This window comes from Coregonus clupeaformis, chromosome 16, assembly GCF_020615455.1.
Source record: "Coregonus clupeaformis isolate EN_2021a chromosome 16, ASM2061545v1, whole genome shotgun sequence".
Classification (NCBI taxonomy): Eukaryota; Metazoa; Chordata; class Actinopteri; order Salmoniformes; family Salmonidae; genus Coregonus; species Coregonus clupeaformis.
Window position 1 is genome coordinate 57452926 of NC_059207.1, and position 18024 is coordinate 57470949.

Here is an 18024-nt window from a genome sequence, read left to right on the forward strand (position 1 = left end):
TGTCCTTACACAGCTCTCTGGTCTTGGCCATTGTGGAGAGGTTGGAGTCTGTTTGATTGAGTGTGTGGACAGGTGTCTTTTATACAGGTAACGAGTTCAAACAGGTGCAGTTAATACAGGTAATGAGTGGAGAACAGGAGGGCTTCTTAAAGAAAAACTAACAGGTCTGTGAGAGCAGGAATTCTTACTGGTTGGTAGGTGATCAAATACTTATGTCATGCAATAAAATGCAAATGAATTACTTAAAAATCATACAATGTGATTTTCTGGATTTTTGTTTTAGATTCCGTCTCTCACAGTTGAAGTGTATACCTATGATAAAAATTGCAGACCTCTACATGCTTTGTAAGTAGGAAAACCTGCAAAATCGGCAGTGTATCAAATACTTGTTCTCCCCACTGTATGTATGCGTATATATATATATATATATATATATATATATATATATATATATATATATATATATATATATATATAGAGAGAGAGAACAAAAATATAAATGTAACAATTTCAAAGATTTTGCTGAGTTACAGTTCATATAAGGAAATTGGTCAATTTAAATAAATTCATTAGTCTATGGATCTATGGATTAGCCATGGGTGGGCCTGGGAGGCCATAGGCCCTCCCACTTGGGAGCCAGGCCAACCCACTAGGGAGCCAGGCCCAGCCAATCAGAATAAGATTTTCCCCACAAAAGGGCTTTATTATGATAGATAGAAATACTCCTCAGCCCCCCTCCCTCCCCCCTCTGACGATCCCGCAGGTGAAGAAGCCAGATGTGGAGGTCCTGGGCTGGCGTGGTTGTAAGGCCGGTTGGATGTACTGCCAAATTCTCTAAAACGACCTAGGAGGCAGCTTATGGTAGAGAAATGAACATTCAATTATTTGGCAACAGCTCTGGTGGACATTCCTGCAGTCAGCATGCCAATTGCACGCTCCCTCAAAACTTGAGACATCTGTGGCATTGTGTTGTGTGACAAAACTGCATATTTTAGAGTGGCCTTTTATTGTCCCCAGCACAAGGTGCACTTGTCTAATGATTACATTTACATTACATTTTAGTCATTTAGCAGACGCTCTTATCCAGAGCGACTTACAGTTAGCACATACGTTATTTTTATCGAACCCACAACCCTGGCGTTGCAAACGCCATGCTCTACCAACTGAGCTACATCCCATGCCGGCCATTCCCTCCCCTACCCTGGACGACGCTGGGCCAATTGTGCGCCGCCCCATGGATCATGCTGTTTAATCAGCTTCTTGATATTTCCACACCTGTCAGGTGGATGGATTATCTTGACAAAGGATAAAATGCTCACTAACAGGGATCTAAACAAATTTGTGCACAACATTTGAGAGAAATTAGCTTTTTGTGCATATGGAACATTTCTGGGATCTTTTATTTCAGGTCATGAAACATGGGGCCAGCACTGTATGTTTAATGTTTTTGTTCAGTGTAGTAGTGCACTATATTAGGGAATGGGGTGCCATTTGGGACACAAGCTTAATTTAATTGTGAGTTTCGTCTATAAGAAGAACATGGCTGATGGGAGGTGTGTTTTGCCAAGCTTTGAGTTTTTAAAATTAAATATTTGAATTGTGGTGTTGATGTGACTGTCCTCAGGGAGGCTGATGTTGTTTTTTTCTAGCTATGCCACTGTGAGGCCAAACCTCTACTCCTTTTATGGCTTTAACTAATCCATGGTAACGTGGCTTATTGAACAAAGCGTCAATAAGTATGGTTTGGTCAAATGCAATATTTGAAAAATTATTTAGTTTTTTTTAAAGATAAGTATTTGCTTGAATTGTGTGTAATTTATATTTAAGCAAAGATAGTTATTTGCTCTTATTAATAATATTACATTTGCGAGAATCTGAAATCTGCACTTAAAGTTATTGAAATACAATTTCTTTACAAAATAGATAGATAGACTTTGAGAAAATGTAGCATTTTTGAATGTTCAATGAATTTGTATAGAGGATGGGAAGACTACATTGGCAGCCTTTCTGTATACAGGTCTAGAATGCTGTGTGTGGTAAAGGGCAAAATGTTCCTTATTAAAGTAGATTTCTATCATGGTTACTGTTATTTATCTACAACCGTTTTGTTTTTCATAGCAATCCAATATCAAATCATGTATTCCCCAACTGCAAAGACTGAAAGGTAGAAGTTTACCTTTTTAAGCACAGTTCTATGATCACCTTGTCTAACATAAATACAAACTTCAGCCATCAGGAGCTAAAAGGCTAAAATCAAATCAAATCAAATTGTATTTGTCACATGCGCCGAATACAACAGGTGTAGACCTTACCATGAAATGCTTACTTACAAGCCCTTAACCAACAATGCCATTTTAAGAAAATATAATTAAAATATTTACTAAATAAAATAAAACAATAATGAGGCTATATACAGGGTGTACCGGTACTGAGTCAATGTGCGGGGGAACAGGTTAGTCGAGGTAATTTGTACATGTAGGTAGGGGTAAAGTGACTATGCATAGATAATAAACAGCGAGTAGCAGCAGTGTAAAATCAAAAGGGGTGGGGGTGTCAATGTAAATAGTCAGGGTGGCCATTTGATTAATTGTTCAGCAGTCTTATGGCTTGGGGGTAAATAGACGGCTACGAAAAATATAGATAAACTCTCTTGGTAGATGGTGTGGTCTACATCTTATCATGAGGTACTCTACCTCAGGCTAGCAATACCTCGAGACTACCTTAATATTGGACATCGCACACCAGCTGTTATTGGCAAATAGACACACACCCCCACCCCTCGTCTTACCGGACATAGCTGTTCTGTCCTGCCAATGCACGGAAAATCCAGCCAACTGTATTTTATCCATGTCTTCGTTCAGCCACGATTCGGTGAAACACAAGATATTACAGTTTTTGATGTCCCGTTGGTAGGATAGTCTCGAACGGAGCTCATCAAGTTTATTCTCCAGTAATTGCACGTTGGCCAATAGAATGGATGGTAGAGGCGGGTTACTCACTCGCCGACGAATTCTCACAAGGCACCCTGATCTCCGCCCCCTTTATTTCCTTATTTTCTTCATGCAAATGACGGGGATTTGGGCCTATATTATATCCTTTGCGTCAGACTCATTAAAGAAAAAATCTTTGTCTAAATCGAGGTGAGTAATCGCTGTTCTGATATCCAGAAGCTCTTTTCGATCATAAGAGACGGTAACATCAACATTATGTACAAAGTAAGTTACAAACAATGTGAAAAAACACACAAAATAGCACAATTGGTTAGGAGCCCGTTAAACGGCAGCCATTGACCTTTGATCAGTGCTTAGAGGGTCGTCTTGGTGTGTGTGAGTCATTTTGGCATTTGGGATTGTTCACTGGGTGTTCATACAGTACTGTCTGGTATCAACAACCGATGCAATATACTCCCTCATTCTGTTAAACTGACTAGCCTCGCCCTCGGGGCTACTGTCATTCAAATCATTATTACATTAAGAGCATTTCATTTCTTTTTTAATCCTGTGCTTTGTTTACGTGAAATGGGGAGTACATTTTCTTTCAACTCCCTGAGATATTATTGACCTGAGAGAGAAAATCATAGGTGCTCAATGCATTTCATACCGACAAGCTTTTGTGTTGTTATAGATGTGAAACAAACTACTTGCCGGGATGCCATTCTGTTCTAGCATTAGTCTGCCCAGACTATGCTGCAGGTTGTCTAATGCTAAAACAGACTGCCATTTTTGCTATTAAACCACTTTAAGCACTGCTGCTGTGTGATCTCAGGATGTTGTGTGCAGCACTGACATGTACACAACTCTTCTGTTGTCTGTTGATTTAAGTATTAACACAGTGACTTGGTATTTGTCTGGTGATTATCTGCTCATGTACTTACTCCTCTCTGTATATCCAACTCTTGTCTTGCAGCTGGTCCCAATTTGCTCCCTACCACTATGCCCTTGGTCCTAACCAGTATGTGGACCTGACCCAGATCTGTAAGGTGTACGCAATATGGTGTACGCTCCACCACTACACTGCTTATACCTTTCCAAAGCCTTCGGATCCTCAGACATCAATGGGTTAGGGCCAAGGGGATGGCTATGGAGCACATTGCGACCAACTGTTACTCTGAGCAAGTCCTCACTGACTATCTGATCTAGTTTCACACAATTCAGCTGTCACTCCGGGTCATCTTAATGTGAATTTGTTCATTCCTCAACTGTGGGAAATGTGAAAAGCCTTGTAACATCACTTCTCAAGTTTGTTTATACCAATTAAAAGTTTTGAATTTACCTGATGTGCGGGAGTGCTAATTTTGTGTGTTTACCATTCACTGCCTTCTGAAAACCAACTGCTCCCTGTCCTTGTAGTGCCTCTCCGTCCTTTCATGGAAGTTTGTGTCAATTTCAGGTGTATGCTACAGCTCTTTAAATGTGATAAAGAATATATATTTTTCCCTATGTGCTGTGACCTTGCCATAGAGCAGCCATTCTCAACTGGCGGACCGCAGATCGTAATCCGGACCCAGAATGGGTACAATACGGACTGCGGGTCCCAACGAAAAATGACGTTTTTTTTAGTGGGGGGCATTCGGTCGGGATTCGACTCCTGGTATCATATGAACACACATAAGGCTTGGAAAATGTGTAGAATTGCAGGAAATTAGCTTTAACTGCTACATTTTCCCTTCGCTCCATGGCCGAATGTGTAGAATTACAGATAATGAGCCCCACATGTTTTTTTCTCTGCCAACAAATCAACTCAATCATTGAATCAGGTGGCTCATTCATCACAAAACTGACTAATATTGCCAACTACTTTAATGATTTGACATGCCAGCAACAAAAGCTGACACTACACATCACTAAACTACACTACACAAGTATAGCTGACTAAATTATGAAAGACAAGAATTGTAATTTTGAATTCCGTAAAGTGAGTGTGGAAGAGGTGAAATAATTGTCTATCAACAATGACAAGCCACATGGGTCTGACAACTTGGATGGAAAATTACTGAGGATAATAGGGGATGATAACGCCACTCCTATTTGCCATATTTTCAATATAAGCCTACTAGAAAGTGTGTGCCCTCAGGCCTGGAGGGAAGCAAAAGTGATTCCGCTACCTAAGAATAGTAAAGCCCCCTTTACTGGTTGAAATAGCCAACCAATCAGCCTGTTACCCAGTTTTGGAAAAAGTTGTGTTTGACCAGATACAATGCTATTTTACAGTAAACAAATTGAAAACAGACTTTCAGCACGCTTATAGGGAAGGACATTCAACAAGCACAGCACTTACACAAATTACAGATGATTGGCTGAGAGAAATTGATGATCAAAAGATTGTGGGGGCTGTTTTGTTAGACTTCAGTGCGGCTTTTGACATTACCTATCATGGTCTGTTGCTGAAAAAACTTATGTGTTATGGCTTTACACCCCCTGCTATATTGTGGATAAAGAGTAGCCTGTCTAACAGAACACAGAGGGTGTTCTTTAATGGAAGCCTCTACAACATAATCCAGGTAGAATCAGGAATTCCCCAGGGCAGCTGTCTATGCCCCTTTCATTTTTCAATCTTTACTAAATACTAAATACATCTTCGTATGCAGATGACTCAACACTATACACATCAGCTACGACAGCGACTGAAATGACTGCAACACTTAACAAAGAGCTGCAGTTAGTTTCAGAATGGGTGGCAAGGAATAAGTTAGTCCTAAATATTTCTAAAACTAAAAGCATTGTATTTGGGACAAATTATTCACTAAACCCTAAACCTCAACTAAATCTTGTAATAAATAATGTGGAAATTGAGCAAGTTGAGGTGACTAAACTGCTTGGAGTAACCCTTTATTGTAAACTGTCATAGTCCAAACATATTGATACAACATTAGCTAAGATGGATAGAAGTCTGTCCATAATAAAGCGCTGCTCTACATTCTTAATAGCACTATCAACAAGGCAGGTCCTACAGGCTCTAGTTTTGTTGCACCTGGACTACTGTTCAGTTGTGTGGTCAGGTGCCACAAAGAGGGACTTAGGAAATTTGCATTTGGCTCAGAACCGGGCAGCACGGCTGGCTCTTGGATGTACACAGTGAGCAAACATTTAATAATATGCATGTCAATCTCTCCTGGCTCAAAGTGGAGGAGAGATTGACTTCATCACTACTTGTATTTGTGAGAGGTATTGACATATTGAAAGCACCGAGCTGTCTGTTTAAACGACTTGTACACAGCTCAGACACCTATGCATACCCCACAAGACATGGCACCAGAGGTCTCTTCACAGTCCCCAAGTCCAGACAGACTATGGGAGGCGCACAGTACTACATAGAGCCATGACTACATGGAACTCTTTTCCACAACAGATTTTTTTTAAACAGATAGAAATACACTTTATGGAACAGCGGGGACTGTGAAGCAACACAAACATAGGCGCAGACATATGCATATACACACATGATAACATACGCACTATACACACACGTACACATTACTTTTGTGTTGTAGATACAGTGGGGAGAACAAGTATTTGATACACTGCCGATTTTGCAGGTTTTCCTACTTACAAAGCATGTAGAGGTCTGTAATTTTTATCATATGTACACTTCAACAGTGAGAGACGGAATCTAAAACAAAAATCCAGAAAATCACATTGTATGGTTTTTAAGTAATTAATTTGCTTTTTATTGCATGACATAAGTATTTGATACATCAGAAAAGCAGAACTTAATATTTGGTACAGAAACCTTTGTTTGCAATTACAGAGATCATACGTTTCCTGTAGGTCTTGACCAGGTTTGCACACACTGCAGCAGGGATTTTGGCCCACTCCTCCATACAGACCTTCTCCAGATCCTTCAGGATTCAGGGCTGTCGCTGGGCAATACGGACTTTCAGCTCCCTCCAAAGATTTTCTATTGGGTTCAGGTCTGGAGACTGGCTAGGCCACTCCAGGACCTTGCGATGCTTCTTACGGAGCAACTCCTTAGTTGCTCTGGCTGTGTGTTTCGAGTCGTTGTCATGCTGGAAGACCTAGCCACGACCCATCTTCAATGCTCTTACTGAGGGAAGGAGGTTGTTGGCCAAGATCTCGCGATACATGACCCCTTCCATCCTCCCCTCAATACGGTGCAGTCGTCCTGTCCCCTTTGCAGAAAAGCATCCCCAACGAATGATGTTTCGACCTCCATGCTTCACAGTTGGGATGGTGTTCTTGGGGTTGTACTCATCCTTCTTCTTCCTCCAAAAATGGCGAGTGGAGTTTAGACCAAAAAGCTATATTTTTGTCTCATCAGATCACATGACCTTCTCCCATTCCACCTCTGGATCATCCAGATGGTCATTGGCAAACTTCCGACGGGCCTGGACATGTGCTGGCTTGAGCAGGGGGACCTTGCGTGCGCTGCAGGATTTTAATCCATGACGGCGTAGTGTGTTACTAATGGTTTTCTTTGAGACTGTGGTCCCAGCTCTCTTCAGGTCATTGACCAGGTCCTGCCGTGTAGTTCTGGGCTGATCCCTCACCTTCCTCATGATCATTGATGCCCCACGAGATGAGATCTTGCATGGAGCCCCAGACCGAGGGTGAATGACCGTCATCTTGAACTTCTTCCATTTTCTAATAATTGCGCCAACAGTTGTTGCCTTCTCACCAAGCTGCTTGCCTATTGTCCTGTAGCCCATCCCAGCCTTGTGCAGGTCTACAATTTTATCTCTGATGTCCTTACACAGCTCTCTGGTCTTGGCCATTGTGGAGAGGTTGGAGTCTGTTTGATTGAGTGTGTGGACAGGTGTCTTTTATACAGGTAACGAGTTCAAACAGGTGCAGTTAATACAGGCAATGAGTGGAGAACAGGAGGGCTTCTTAAAGAAAAACTAACAGGTCTGTGAGAGACGGAATTCTTACTGGTTGGTAGGTGATCAAATACTTATGTCATGCAATAAAATGCAAATTAATTATTTAAAAATCATACAATGTGATTTTCTGGATTTTTGTCTCTCACAGTTGAAGTGTACCTATGATAAAAATTACAGACCTCTACATGCTTTGTAAGTAGGAAAACCTGCAAAATCGGCAGTATATCAAATACTTGTTCTCCCCACTGTATGTGGTAGTGGAGTAGGGGCCTGAGGGCACACACTTAGTGTGTTGTGAAATCTGTTGTGAATGTATTGTAATGTTTTTAAAATTGTAGAACTGCCTCCCAGGAAGAGGAGCTGCCTTGGCAGCAGCTAATGGGGAACATAATAAATACAAATACAACTCAGAGTTTATTAGTCACATGCACAGGGTTGCAGATGTAATTGCAGGGTACAGTGAAATTCTTATGCTCCGAGCTTCAACAGTGCAGGTCAAAGAGAAGTGAGTGAAAGAATAATAATGGTAATAATACTAAGTAAAATAATAGAATGGAACAAAATCACAAGACGGCATATACTGGATATATATATCAGTGCATTCGGAAAGTATTCAGACCCCTTGACTCTTCCCACATTTTGTTACAGCCTTATTCTAAAAAAGATTAAATAAAATTGTCCCTCATCAATCTACACACAATACCCCATAATGACAAAGCGAAAAGTTTTTTTGAGAAATGTTTGCAAAAAAAACTGAAATACCTTATTTATATAAGGTATGCTATGAAACTCGAAATTGAGCTCAGGTGCATCCTGTTTCCATTTATCATCCTTGAGATGTTTCTACAACTTGATTGGAGTCCACCTGTGGTAAATTCAGTTGATTGAACATGATTTGGAAAGGCACACACCTGTCTATATGAGGTCTCACAGCTGACAGTGCATGTCAGAGCAAAAACCAAGCCATGAGGTCGAAGCAATTGCCTATAGAGCTCCGAGACAGGACTGTGTCGAGGCACAGATCTGGGGATGGGTACCAAAAAATGTCTGCAGCATTGAAGGTCCCCAAGAACACAGTGGCCTCCGAGCCAAACTGAGCAATAAGGAGAGAAGGGCCTTGGTCAGGGAGGTGACCAAGAACCCGATGGTCACTCTGACAGAGCTCCAGAGTTCGTCTGTGGAGATGGGAGAACCTTCCTGAAGGACAACCATCTCTGCAGCATTCCACCAATCAGGCCTTTATGGTAGAGTTGCCAGACGGAAGCCACTCCTCATTAAAAGGCACATGACAGCCCGCTTGGAGTTTGCCAAAAGGCACCTAACGGACTCTCAGACCATGAGAAACAAGATTCTCTGGTCTGATGAAACCAAGATTGAATTCGTTGCCTGAATGCCTAGCGTCACGTTTGGAGGAAACCTGGCACCATCCCTACGGTGAAGCATGGTGGTGGCAGCATCATGCTGTGGGGATATTTTTCAGCGGCAGGGACTGGGAGACTAGTCAGGATCAAGGGAAAGATGAAAAGTACAGCAAGATCCTTGATGAAAACCTGCTCCAGAGTGCTCAGGACCTCAGACTGGGGCGAAGGTTCATCTTCCAACAGGACAACGACCCTAAGCACACAGCCAAGACAACACAGGAGTGGCTTCGGGACAAGTCTCTGAATATCCCTGAGTGGCCGGGCCAGAGCCCGGACTTGAACCCGATCAAACAGCTCTGGAGAGACCTGAAAGTAGCTGTGCAGCGACGCTCCCCAGCTAACCTGACAGAGCTTGAGCGGATCTGCAGAGAAGAATAGGAGAAACTCCCCAAATACAGGTGTTCCAAGCTTGTAGTGTCATACCCAAGAAGACGTTGTAATCACTGCCAAATGTGCTTCAACAAAGTACTGAGTAAAGGGTCTGAATACTTATGGAAATGTGATATTTCAGTTTTATACATTTGCAAACATTTATAAAAACCTGTTTTTGCTTTGCCATTATGGGGTATTGTGTGGCCAAAATTCCTCCACAGCGACGTGAGAGACTGATCAACAACTACAGGAAGCGCTTGGTTGCGGTCATTGCAGCTAAAGGTGGCACAAACAGTCATTGAGTGTAAGGTGGCAATTACTTTTTCACACAGGGGAATTGGGTGTTGCATAACGTTGTTAATTGATTAAAATAAGTGTCAATTTTTGTTGTTATTTGTAAACAGGTTCACTTTATCTAATATTAGGTTTTGGTTGAAGATCTGATAATGTTCAGGAAGTCTGTGGGGCAGGAGGGGAACAGGTAGATGACTAGTGGTGGCTATTCAGCAACCTGAATGTTTGGCCATGCAGTCTGTCCGTTTTTGCCATGATGCTCCTATACTGGCCATTTTGAGTGATGAAAGCGGGAAAACAGGACAAGAAGGGTGTGAACAGTTTGGGGTCGCATGGGTTGTGAGGTGGGGGTTTGTTACTAAACTGACAAATGACATATCCGTCCGGACCTTTGCCACCTAGGAAATGTGTCACCAGACCTTCTCAAACAGTATTTGAGTACCCCTGCCATAGAGTATGTGGTTTAACATTTTGAATGTCCGGTAGTCTCTTCTAGACTAGAAGCATGGCATGTGAAGCTATTGCCTGTGATTCTGAGGCTACATTGTGGGGGTCAACCATAGAAGGGATACTGTGCCGTCCTGCCAGACAGTTCTGAATGCAGTAGGTATTGTATGAGTGCTTTGTATTACTTGTATCACTTTCACTTTCAGAAATTGCCACTAGAGGACACTATTGGCCAATTGTCCAGCAATAACTTTGGCCTTATGTTGACAATTTGTCTATGATTAATTAATAATATGATTCCTCAGGGATATGTATTTATTAACAAATGCATAGTTTATTTAACCATATGTTTCATTTAATTTCTAGAGAAGCTATGGAGCAGAACCTGTTGTTTATCACAACAACATAGCTTGTAAAGGAGGTAAGCCAACTATCATTCAATTGGAAAGGTGAGTGCTCAAGGAAAGCAGATCTTGTAGACAGGTAAAAACTTTATGGCAACTATATTTTCCTTCCTTCTTCCTCTTCTTGAACATCCATTTAAAGTCCAAGTTTCAAAGGTCAATTTGAATGACCAGAATGTAAATGAATGCATCCTAGTTTCATAATGAGTGTGTTATAAAAAAGTGTGTGAATCAGCCATGACCTGCAACTGTAGTCTCGCCCTTTGTGAATCAGTGAAACTTTGTCATTTGGTATGTCCCAAATGGCACCCTATTCTCTATATAGTGCACTACTTTTGACTTTTGCCCTATGGATCCTGGTCAAGAATAGGGTTCCATATGAGAAACAGCCCAGGTTCCCTGCCCTGTTTGCTTGCTCCCCTCCCTACCCCGGGGCATGCTACTGACTTCCTTGTAGAGCAGGGTTGTGACTCACTCACTGCTGTTCCCAAAGCATGGAGCCTTCACTACCTGTTGCAATCCTGAGGGAGACTTGTGCTCAGGTGGAATACCTTACCAGGAACCTATAACTGACCATAGGATTTTCTTCTTGTTTATGTTTTAAGTGTTGGAGGGAGAACCTGTAAGTAAAAAACAACTCAGGCTAGCAATACCTCGAGACTACCTTAATATTGGACATCGCACACCAGCTGTTATTGACAAATAGACACACACCCCCACCCCTCGTCTTACCGGACATAGCTGTTCTGTCCTGCCAATGCACGGAAAATCCAGCCAACTGTATTTTATCCATGTCTTCGTTCAGCCACGACTCTGTGAAACACAAGATATTACAGTTTTTGATGTCCCGTTGGTAGGATAGTCTCGAACGGAGCTCATCAAGTTTATTCTCCAGTAATTGCACGTTGGCCAATAGAATGGATGGTAGAGGCGGGTTACTCACTCGCCGACGAATTCTCACAAGGCACCCTGATCTCCGCCCCCTTTATTTCCTTTTTTTCTTCATGCAAATGACGGGGATTTGGGCCTATATTATATCCTTTGCGTCAGACTCATTAAAGAAAAATGATTTGTCTAAATCGAGGTGAGTAATCGCTGTTCTGATATCCAGAAGCTCTTTTCGGTCATAAGAGACGGTAACATCAACATTATGTACAAAGTAAGTTACAAACAATGTGAAAAAACACACAAAATAGCACAATTGGTTAGGAGCCCGTTAAACGGCAACCATCCCCTCCGGCGCCATTCTTTAATGATTGACCTTTGATCAGTGCTTAGGGGGTCGTCTTGGTGTGTGTGAGTCATTTTGGCATTTGGGATTGTTCACTGGGTGTTCATACAGTACTGTCTGGTATCAACAACCGATGCAATATACTCCCTCATTCTGTTAAACCGACTAGCCTCGCCCTCGGGGCTACTGTCATTCAAATCATTATTACATTAAGAGCATTTCATTTCTTTTTTAATCCTGTGCTTTGTTTACGTGAAATGGGGAGTACATTTTCTTTCAACTCCCTGAGATATTATTGACCTGAGAGAGAAAATCATAGGTGCTCAATGCATTTCATACCGACAAGCTTTTGTGTTGTTATAGATGTGAAACAAACTACTTGCCGGGATGCCATTCTGTTCTAGCATTAGTCTGCCCAGACTATGCTGCAGGTTGTCTAATGCTGAAACAGACTGCCATTTTTGCTATTAAACCACTTTAAGCACTGCTGCTGTGTGATCTCAGGATGTTGTGTACAGCACTGACATGTACACAACTCTTCTGTTGTCTGTTGATTTAAGTATTGTGACGTCACGAGAGGCTACACAGCTTTCAGCGGGGTTGCTCAAGTAGTGCAAGGAGACAAGGTTCAAACAAAACAAGGATTTTATTATAGGTCTTGGGAAATTAACGAAAATATAACAAAAGTCTGTTCTCGTGTGGCTCTTAAAGGGTTAACAGTTCAGGGATGTCTCTTCCACATCCAAAATCATAATTCTCACTCGCTCAGATAACTTTTCCCCAGCCTTACTGTAGTCCACGTTGCAGCTAGTGGCCAACCCAGCAAAAAGTCCTTCCAAATGTCTCTCACGTATTTCCACAGGTGCATATATCCAAAGGTGAGTATTTCCCAAAGGTAAGTGTCTCCAAATCCTTATATTCCTCATGGAAGTGGACGTGCAGCACTCTTGTCCTCCAGAGAGCCCAGGTTGGAGACTGTGTCTCTTCCCTTCCCAAACCTTCAGCTCATCAGCTCCTCATTTGTTTCAGCTGCGTGGGAAGATTGGCCATAGAGGGGTGGAGTTCCCGACCCTACCAGCAGATGGAGCCATAGCTGTCTGGGTTTGCAGCCACCTCAGGGGGATGTAACGTCCCTCCAGGACACAGCCTCTCGTGACATCACACATCCCCCTCCTCGGGACCGACGTCCTCGTCGGGGTAAAGGCAGCGAAGAAGGCATCACGCCGGGAGAGGGCGTCCGCATTGCCGTGGTGCTTGCCAGACTGCTCTCTCTTCAACTCCTCCAACTCTAGGACCAGGGACTCAGCCTCCTGTTGTCTCTCCTTGAGTTTCTTACTGAACGCATCAGCCTTGGTTTTAGCAGAGTTTAGCTTCTGTTGAGCAGCTTTCAGTTCCTTCTCTCTCTCTGCCTCCGCATTCTTCATCTTGTTCTCCAACACCTTGTACTTCTCCTCTGCCTTCTTCTGGACCTCCTTACTACTGCGCAGGGTCTCCTCACACTCCTCGATGGTCCTGCGCAGCCTCTCCAGCTCCTCCTGTTGCTTAGGGAAGGAGCTCTGTTGGAGTTTAACCTGGAGGATATCTAACTCTTCTGTCTTCATGTCTAACTGTTGCTTTAACAAACGATACCTCTCAGCGGTCCCCTTCCAGACCAGACAGTTCTTTGTCCAGATTCTGTAGCTCCGTCTCTGTGTCGGTCTGGGCACCTGCCATCCCTATCAGAGCCCGGGCGGGAGTGAGTAACTCGGAGGATTGCACCGGAGCCTTCCCAGGATGAGTCTTGCCTCTCCGTTTCCGAGGTACTCGGGTTATCCTCTCCTGAGACTCTCTCCAGAGTGGGTAAAAGGCTGGGCAGTCTCGTCCAATTAGGACAGGGACGGGGAGGGAATCAACCACCCCCGCCGTCGTGTGTATGGTTCCCCGTGTGCTGGTCATTGTAAGTTCAGTAATGGGGTATTCTCTGGTGTCCCCATGGACACAGGAAACTGGGAGGACTTTCCCCGGGGGTCAGACACGTTGGGCCCACCAAATCCTTACGCACCAGGGTGGCCCGGCTACCAGAATCCAGTAAGGCCTCCACATCATGGTGATTCACAGTTACCGGGCAGGTGGGGGGGGTCGATCTGGGCCGCCATCTACGACTCCCAAGAGCGAGGCAAACGGTGTGTGGGTGCTGAGCTGGAGGACTCCGCAGTGGGCATAGGTTCCTCGGCTGGTTTCCCACACTGCCAGGAGATATGTCCCATCTCCCCACACCGGTAACACTGTCGAGTTTCCCCCTCCTGGTGTACTCTTCTTGGACCCGCCTGGTTTCTGGCTCCCCCTGGAGCCGGGATAAGTCCTGACGGGGCTGGGTTCGAGACCTTGGGGTCCTTTGGACGGGTTCTTCCCATTTGTGGTGGGGCCGCACTCCTGGGGTCTTTTCGGGAAGCATTCAGCATCTCCGCTGTGGCCTGGTACTTTTCCACAGCTTCCACGGTCAGATCAGCCGTGGTCAAGGCCTGTTGACTGATGAACCGTTTTGCCTCATAAGGCAGGGCGCGTAGGTAACGATCCACCACAACGGCCTCCACCACCGCCGCTGCTGTATTCCTCTGCGGATCCAGCCATTTCCTTGCGATTCGGACAAGTTCATGCATCTGCGCCCGAGGAGGTTGGTCTGGTTGGAAGGTCCAACTGTGAAAGCGCTGGGCCATACCAAACTTTGTGAGTCCATATCTGCTGAGGATCTCAGACTTCAGGGCATCATAGTCAGTAACCTGGTCAGGGCCCAGGTCCCGGACAGCATTCAGCGATTCCCCGGTTAGAAAGGGGGCTAACAGACCAACCCACTGTTGCTTGGGCCAGGCTTCCCTAGTGGCCGTGGCCTCAAATGCATGCAGGTATGCCTCAATGTCATCGGTAGCTCCCATCTTAGATATAAAGTCACTTGCCTTTATTGGGCGGGTATTTTGGACCACCCTCTGTCTCTGCAACTGCAATTCCTCTGCCTTCAGAAGGTTGGCTTTCTTTTGCTCCTCCAAGAGAGCCACGTTTGCTTGCATCTGGGCTTGCTGGCCAGCAACAAGGGCTTTCAATATGTCCTCCATTTCCGTCGGCGGGGAGCCTACGGCCAACTTGGAAAACTGGGTGATCAAACCTTCGGTATCCTCCTCTGACATGCACTATTAACGCTTGAGCGTGCCTGTATTCTCCACCATCTGTGACGTCACGAGAGGCTACACAGCTTTCAGCGGGGTTGCTCAAGTAGTGCAAGGAGACAAGGTTCAAACAAAACAAGGATTTTATTATAGGTCTTGGGAAATTAACGAAAATATAACAAAAGTCTGTTCTCGTGTGGCTCTTAAAGGGTTAACAGTTCAGGGATGTCTCTTCCACATCCAAAATCATAATTCTCACTCGCTCAGATAACTTTTCCCCAGCCTTACTGTAGTCCACGTTGCAGCTAGTGGCCAACCCAGCAAAAAGTCCTTCCAAATGTCTCTCACGTATTTCCACAGGTGCATATATCCAAAGGTGAGTATTTCCCAAAGGTAAGTGTCTCCAAATCCTTATATTCCTCATGGAAGTGGACGTGCAGCACTCTTGTCCTCCAGAGAGCCCAGGTTGGAGACTGTGTCTCTTCCCTTCCCAAACCTTCAGCTCATCAGCTCCTCATTTGTTTCAGCTGCGTGGGAAGATTGGCCATAGAGGGGTGGAGTTCCCGACCCTACCAGCAGATGGAGCCATAGCTGTCTGGGTTTGCAGCCACCTCAGGGGGATGTAACGTCCCTCCAGGACACAGCCTCTCGTGACATCACAGTATTAACACAGTGACTTGGTATTTGTCTGGTGATTATCTGCTCATGTACTTACTCCTCTCTGTATATCCAACTCTTGTCTTGCAGCTGGTCCCAATTTGCTCCCTACCACTATGCCCTTGGTCCTAACCAGTATGTGGACCTGACCCAGATCTGTAAGGTGTACGCTCCACCACTACACTGCTTATACCTTTCCAAAGCCTTCGGATCCTCAGACATCAATGGGTTAGGGCCAAGGGGAGGGCTATGGAGCACATTGCGACCAACTGTTACTCTGAGCAAGTCCTCACTGACTATCTGATCTAGTTTCACACAATTCAGCTGTCACTCCGGGTCATCTTAATGTGAATTTGTTCATTCCTCAACTGTGGGAAATGTGAAAAGCCTTGTAACATCACTTCTCAAGTTTGTTTATACCAATTAAAAGTTTTGAATTTACCTGATGTGCGGGAGTGCTAATTTTGTGTGTTTACCATTCACTGCCTTCTGAAAACCAACTGCTCCCTGTCCTTGTAGTGCCTCTCCGTCCTTTCATGGAAGTTTGTGTCAATTTCAGGTGTATGCTACAGCTCTTTAAATGTGATAAAGAATATATATTTTTCCCTATGTGCTGTGACCTTGCCATAGAGCAGCCATTCTCAACTGGCAGACCGCAGGTCGTAATCCGGACCCAGAATGGGTACAATACGGACTGCGGGTCCCAACGAAAAATGACGATTTTTTTAGTGGGGGGCATTCGGTCGGGATTCGACTCCTGGTATCATATGAACACACATAAGGCTTGGAAAATGTGTAGAATTGCAGGAAATTAGCTTTAACTGCTACATTTTCCCTTCGCTCAATGGCCTAATGTGTAGAATTACAGATAATGAGCCCCACATGTTTTTTCTCTGCCAACAAATCAACTCAATCATTGAATCAGGTGGCTCATTCATCACAAAACTGACTAATATTGCCAACTACTTTAATGATTTGACATGCCAGCAACAAAAGCTGACACTACACATCACTAAACTACACTACACAAGTATAGCTGACTAAATTATGAAAGACAAGAATTGTAATTTTGAATTCCGTAAAGTGAGTGTGGAAGAGGTGAAATAATTGTCTATCAACAATGACAAGCCACATGGGTCTGACAACTTGGATGGAAAATTACTGAGGATAATAGGGGACGATAACGCCACTCCTATTTGCCATATTTTCAATATAAGCCTACTAGAAAGTGTGTGCCCTCAGGCCTGGAGGGAAGCAAAAGTGATTCCGCTACCTAAGAATAGTAAAGCCCCCTTTACTGGTTGAAATAGCCAACCAATCAGCCTGTTACCCAGTTTTGGAAAAAGTTGTGTTTGACCAGATACAATGCTATTTTACAGTAAACAAATTGAAAACAGACTTTCAGCACGCTTATAGGGAAGGACATTCAACAAGCACAGCACTTACACAAATTACAGATGATTGGCTGAGAGAAATTGATGATCAAAAGATTGTGGGGGCTGTTTTGTTAGACTTCAGTGCGGCTTTTGACATTATCTATCATAGTCTGTTGCTGAAAAAACGTATGTGTTATGGCTTTACACCCCCTGCTATATTGTGGATAAAGAGTAGCCTGTCTAACATAACATAGAGGGTGTTCTTTAATGGAAGCCTCTACAACATAATCCAGGTAGAATCAGGAATTCCCCAGGGCAGCTGTCTATGCCCCTTTCATTTTTCAATCTTTACTAAATACATGCCACTGGCTTTGAGTAAAGCCAGTGTGTCTACGTATGCAGATGACTCAACACTATACACATCAGCTACGACAGCGACTGAAATGACTGCAACACTTAACAAAGAGCTGCAGTTAGTTTCAGAATGGGTGGCAAGGAATAAGTTAGTCCTAAATATTTCTAAAACTAAAAGCATTGTATTTGGGACAAATTATTCACTAAACCCTAAACCTCAACTAAATCTTGTAATAAATAATGTGGAAATTGAGCAAGTTGAGGTGACTAAACTGCTTGGAGTAACCCTTTATTGTAAACTGTCATGGTCCAAACATATTGATACAACATTAGCTAAGATGGATAGAAGTCTGTCCATAATAAAGCGCTGCTCTACATTCTTAATAGCACTATCAACAAGGCAGGTCCTACAGGCTCTAGTTTTGTTGCACCTGGACTATAGTTAAGTTTTGTGGTCAGGTGCCACAAAGAGGGACTTAGGAAATTTG

At 43.7% G+C, this 18024-nt stretch overlaps 1 long non-coding RNA gene across 1 annotated transcript; it reads left to right on the plus strand.

Annotated features, from left to right (window-relative positions):
• Nucleotides 1–3196: 3196 nt before the first annotated feature.
• Nucleotides 3197–16247, plus strand: LOC121584253. The gene is made up of 2 exons (XR_006003685.2): nucleotides 3197–3993; nucleotides 15970–16247. It is a non-coding gene; the product is annotated as an uncharacterized LOC121584253 (long non-coding RNA).
• Nucleotides 16248–18024: the final 1777 nt, after the last annotated feature.